Source organism: Osmerus mordax, chromosome 12, assembly GCF_038355195.1.
Source record: "Osmerus mordax isolate fOsmMor3 chromosome 12, fOsmMor3.pri, whole genome shotgun sequence".
In the NCBI taxonomy this organism is placed as follows: domain Eukaryota; kingdom Metazoa; phylum Chordata; class Actinopteri; order Osmeriformes; family Osmeridae; genus Osmerus; species Osmerus mordax.
Genome location: NC_090061.1, coordinates 11,011,551 through 11,017,550, shown reverse-complemented (window position 1 = coordinate 11,017,550; position 6,000 = coordinate 11,011,551). Strand labels below are relative to the sequence as shown.

The window sequence follows — 6,000 nt, the reverse complement described above, 5'->3', positions numbered from 1 at the left end:
TCTTGCAAAATGAAACTTTCGCCTCAAAACAGTTTTACCTGTGCTCAAAATCAAGCTTTCACCTCAAAACAGATTTACCTGTGCTCAAAATCAAACACTGCTCTCAAATCATAAACAAAGTGATCAAAATGATATACACTATCAAGCAGTCAGTAAACAATACACAAAAAAATTGAAAACACATTGTTCAAAACATATATAGTTCTCAAGGAGAAGATCATTTTTACGTAACCTCAAAACAAATTTCATATTTATCCGTCATTGTCTTTTGATGAACGACAACATGTTCTATCATAGTAGCTCAAAATGTATCAGAAATTACTACTCTGCTTTGCTCTCTTTTTTTGTTCTTTCTCTTCCTTGTACCCCTATACAGTACTGTACCCTGCATCTCACTACTCACAACTCACTCTTGTTCTTTGTTGATATGAACCTGCAACCAGTCAAAATCTATTGAGCAGTCAGTACTGTTACTGTAACAAATGGAAAGCACAATGTTCAGGGCCATACAATTTGTTCATTGTACAGTATACAGCCTACAATGCACTGTACTACAGTATACAATACTACAGTAAAAGGGACAACAATCTAAGGAGTAAACATGTGATCAATGTGCTTCTTCTTGTCTTTGGGCTGGGTCAGGCCAGAGCACTTTGTCGACATCACAAGCAATATTTTCCCACCTTCAACAACCTGTTTGCTCTCTGAACTGGCTTATATTGGTTGTGTCACATCATTTGAAACAAGTGAAATCAATTTTGAGTGGTTGTGTTTTGTCAATGACATGTTTTCTCTATTTGTATTTGATTGTTGCCATTTGTGTTTACCAGTATGGATGACATGTGCATTAGAGTGCAGAATGTGTTTTGAGAATGAGAATGTGTTTAGAGTTTTGCTGAAAAGTCTATGTGAGATCTGCAAGTTGTGTTTTACCATGTGAAATGGTTTAAGGTATTGACAACAGACTGCACAATGAGCTACATGAGTTCAGGCAACTGAGAACTTTGTTCAGCCAATGGGTTTTAGTGTTTTAGCAATTCAGAAAAACTGTAACATGAAACACAACGTTCACTTTGAGAAAATAGCTTGAAAAATCATAATTCATGAGACAGCATGAAACTGCCAAAATAGAGTAGCAGGGGGAATATTACTAGGGATGAAAGAAGGCCAGGGCCCAGGAGACAGATGTGGAGGGAGCCACACCACACAGAGTAGAAGAATGAGTGAGCAGAAAAGAAGTGCCCTGCATCTCTCTGTCTCACGTTGATGACCTGATCATTAGTGTCTGATTGAGAGGAGCAGGTGATAAGAGACCCTTGTTGCCTAGGTGACGACTCATCCTCCCCAGGTAAGGCAGAGGAGAGATAAAGGGATGGCAGGAGAGGGAGAGATAAGGAGGGAGGGAGGTGGGGAGGAAGGAAGAAAGAAAGAAAGAAAGAAAGAAAGAAAGGAAGAAAGGAAGAAAGGAAGGAAGGAAGAAAGGAAGGAAGGTAGGAAGGAAGGAAGGAAAGAAAGAAGGAAGAAAGGAAGGAAGGAAAAAAGGAAGGAAAGAAGGAAAAAAGGAAGGAAGGGAGAGTGGACAGATGATAGAAACCAGGCCTCCAGGCCACACAGAGAAAGCTGGTTATATCAGACCAAGGTTGTTTCACTGCTGCTTCTCTTTTTACAACCAGTGTGTCTGTGCCCCTGTGTGTGTGTGTGTGTGAGTGAGTGGTTGTGTGTGTGTATGTATGTGTGTGTTGTACAGTATTCAGAGCCTGAGAGACCAGACATATGCAGCAGAGCTGTGTATGCTGTGTGTTTACTTTTTCTACTCTACAACAGGGTTTTCTCAACACAGGAAACCATGGAGCCTCAGACCCAGATCTGTTTCATCTGATTTCATCACCTAAACATACACACACACACACACAGACTTTCAACACACTGGTCACCTCACATACACACAGTCTCCAAGCCAATGCAAAACATCTCCAGATATTCAGAGAACCAACAATAAGATCTGCCACCTGCAAACACTTACTCTTTTGTGTAACCAAATTCATGCAATTTTATCTGCATCACTACACCGCCCATAAACCAACACACACACACTCACACACTCTCTGTCTCTTTCTCTTTGTCACTGTTTCCTGGAGGTATGTGGAAGGTAATTACATTTCAAGATGCCCATCAATCAAAAGTGCAGGGAGGAATGACAAAACTGGCATTTGAGTGTAGAAACCTGCTGGCTATCGCTGTCACATTGGCCCTCCTCCTTCTCCTCCCCTTCTCCTCCTCTCTCTGATTTCCAGGGTAAACGTCCCCACCAGCAGTGGTGGTGGCAGGGCGACACAGGATGTGCTGCAAGGCACGCTGGGTAATATCGTCTAATGAGGCGAGCAGGGCCACATCCCCTGGACCAAGCTGGGAGGCTTGCCCATCTGTCTGAAGAAATAACTTATCTGACAGCAAATCTCCATCTAAATATAAACATCAGCATTTATCTCCCTTTTCATGTTTCTGTCAGACATGGGTCATTTGCTGGTCACCAGGGTGACTATAGTCGATGGTATCCGCCTGGCTCTGGACCAGAATTCTCCTACTCTGCGTCTGTAGCCTTAGCATTCTCAACCACTACACACCTACACATATATCTCCTCCATTCTGTTGGTCTCTCTCCTTTTATCACATCTTTATTACTATAGACATTTCCACCACTCATCACCTCCCTCTCTAAGGCACACACACACAGGACCTGGAAAACACATCTCCTCAGCAATAAGACAGATCCATGAATGCAAAAATGCATAAAGGGCAACTAAACTTGTGGTGTTTTGGCTAAAACCTTTGTGTGCAGTGTGTATGTGTGCAGTGTGTGTACAGTGTTGTGTGTACATGTGGGTGCAGTTGTGTGTGTGTGTGTTTGTGCAGTTTTGTGTGTGTGTGTGTGTGTATGCAGTTTTGTGTGTGTGTGCAGTTTTGTGTGTGTGTTACGCCCCAACTTTAGTGGGCGTATGGGGCGAACAAACATTCCACCACTGACCCAAAACAACTACTAAAAACAGTTTTCAAAGTACCAAATCCATGGGACTTATTAATACAACATCATTTAATAACTACAAGACAACAAACTCCCAGGCTAAGAGGCAGCAAGACCAGCAGTCCCCAAGCTAGAAGCCTCTCTCCTGCAGCAGGAAACGAGTCTTTATCTGCTGCTTGATCATCTGGCCATGTGCATCTCATCTGGCAATCCTGGGGAACACAACCTGGGCGGAGCTACAGAAAAGGGAAGGGAAGTGACAAACAAAGAACACAACACATGTGGCCGTAACAGTGTGTGTGTGTGTGTGTGAGAGAGCTGAAGGAGAGGAGCCCACAGGGAAGCCGACAAAGCAGCAGGAGCGTTGTGAGGCACCAGTCCCTGGAGACAGTTTATGTATTCACAGAGGTGTGTGAGTGTGTGTGTCCCGGGGTAAATGACTCCTGAGAGGGGGGTGGTGTTTGTGTGTGTGACAAAGCTAAATGCCTTCCTAAGGGTGTTTATGTGTGTGTGTGGCTTGCCAATGAATTTGCTCCCTCCACAAATGCATCTTCCTTAGCCTCATAAGCAGCCAATTGTTCTGGAGGACTTCATCCAATGACAGCACTAAACACAATCCAAACCAACCAATCAATGACATGATGACTGTGAGGAGAACCATCTATCTGCATTAGTAAAGGACATTAATCATGACTCTCCAAGGCCCACTATCACATTCTCTGCAGCCCTACAGTCACTGTGGTATTGAAACTCCACAGCGTCTCCCTGTAGCTCCACAGGCACCATGGGGTTCCAACCTGCAGCTTGTTGTCTGACTCATGTATGTGTCTCCTGCAGGCTGGCTCTGGTGAGGACGAGGCAGTCACTCTGCAGCAGCCAGAGCTACACAGCAGAGTCAGGCTAGCACACTCTGGAAGCACAGCCAGCTTCCTGGGTCAAGTGTCTGGGATCATAAATCTTTGTTTCTTGGGAGGTTTCCACACGGAGACAGGGACAGAGGAGGAGGCACTAGAAGATTCCACTTGGTCCTAATCACAGCCTGGATGTGTTAGTCTGGATAGAGGTTTCTAACAGGCTTGCCAGGCGCTACTGTGAGGTGATGCTATGTCTCTCTGGGGGCCAGAGGGAGCAGGTCTGGACTCTGGTCCCCTGCAGAGAGACTCCACTAGGGAGAGCTCTGCCTGGAGGCCAGCTTCTTCAGACCAGATCTCTCAGAGCTGCACAAAGCATGAGCTCTGGAGAACACACTCACAGGGTATCAATACTGAACCACATCCTCTATTCAATAACAATGTGTGGTCTGAGTCACAGTGTAAGTACTGTTTTTCTGTAACAAACTTCACAAACATAGCAGGGCAGTATATCACTGATAAATATACAACCTTTATTCAATAGTACTGCCTAACACCTGTCTGTGTATGTAAGTGATACAGTAATCACTTAAGGCATGCTGAAATAAATGGCTTGGGAAGGAATCAAGGCCCCTGCCTAAACACACACACACACAGACACACACAATGCTTCTCTGGTTTTACACTGCAGTTCCAGATAGCTAAGGTTACACTTGGATTCTCTTTGAGCTCAACTCTGAGGTAAGGTCACACGATCCAGCTCCAAAAAAATAACAAACACACTGTGGAGTTCTACTCTTGTATTCGTTGGCAGGGGAATTTGTACTGCTGCAGGCAATACACAAAGACAACCCCTTAAACCACCACAGACACACACACGTAGGTACACACACAAACACACACAGATACATAGATACAGTAAACACCCACATACATCGACACATACAGTAGATACTGTACACACACACACACAGACACACACACTGGTACACACACACTGGTACACACACACAGACACACTGGGAGGTTGTGAGGGGCAGAGAAGGAGCGTTCTAACTTTGGTCAGAGGAAAAGCAAACAAAGGATGAGACCATGAACGACGTTCCCTCGTAACGGAGAATCAATAGAACATCCGGGTGGATTAGTTCAAAGGTAAAAAGTAGACCTGCCCAAGAACCAAGCCTCCAGTCTAGCATCTAGCAAATAACAGCGTTCAGATGCCTGTACTAACTACCACTGTTCTGCATTGTGCTTGAATCCAGACCCAGCATATGTGTGTACGAGTGTGAGTGAAGAGGAACACAGAGAGACTCAGGCAAACATCTATCAGTCCTAATCTGGTTGAGCATCCGGAGGGGCTGAGAGCTGACTCAGCAGAGAAGATGGTAATGAAGCGGCAGGATCCAGATCATCTGTGCCTGATGGAGAGAGAGACGGGGACGGGGGGGGGGGACGGGGGGGGACTGGGCCTGAGGGAGAGAGAGACGGGGGGGGACTGGGCCTGAGGGAGAGAGAGACGGGGGGGGGGGGGACTGGGCCTGAGGGAGAGAGAGACGGGGGGGGGACTGGGCCTGAGGGAGAGAGAGACGGGGGGGGGGGGCCTGGGCCTGAGGGAGAGAGAGAGAGACGGGGGGGGACTGGGCCTGAGGGAGAGAGAGACGGGGCGGGGACTGGGCCTGAGGGAGAGAGAGACGGGGGGGGGGGCCTGGGCCTGAGGGAGAGAGAGAGAGACGGGGGGGGGGGACTGGGCCTGAGGGAGAGAGAGACGGGGGGGGACTGGGCCTGAGGGAGAGAGAGACGGGGGGGGGGGGGACTGGGCCTGAGGGAGAGAGAGACGGGGGGGGGGACTGGGCCTGAGGGAGAGAGAGACGGCTGGTGGAGGAGTAGGAGGAGTCCATCAGCTGTTCCCTCCAGGTGATGGAGGGGTAGAGCCCAGCTGTCTGTCTCACTCCACGCTCTCACAATGGCGGATGGTGGGGCGGGTTTCCATTCATGTATAGAGCTCAACTGTTCGGGGTCCGTGTGGAATTGTAACACCAATCAGAGGCCCAATGTTTCAAAACTCATGCAAAGAAGCTGTAAAAGTGATGAGCTTGCACGGAGGTCTGTAAAAGTATGCCGCAGCGA

The 6,000-nt window shown here is 47.2% G+C and overlaps 1 protein-coding gene across 3 annotated transcripts in view; it reads right to left on the bottom strand.

The window, feature by feature from the left end:
* LOC136953907 (ecto-NOX disulfide-thiol exchanger 2-like) overlaps positions 1-6,000 on the bottom strand; it is an 80,678-nt gene that overhangs the window by 24,587 nt on the left and 50,091 nt on the right. The window lies entirely within an intron of this gene.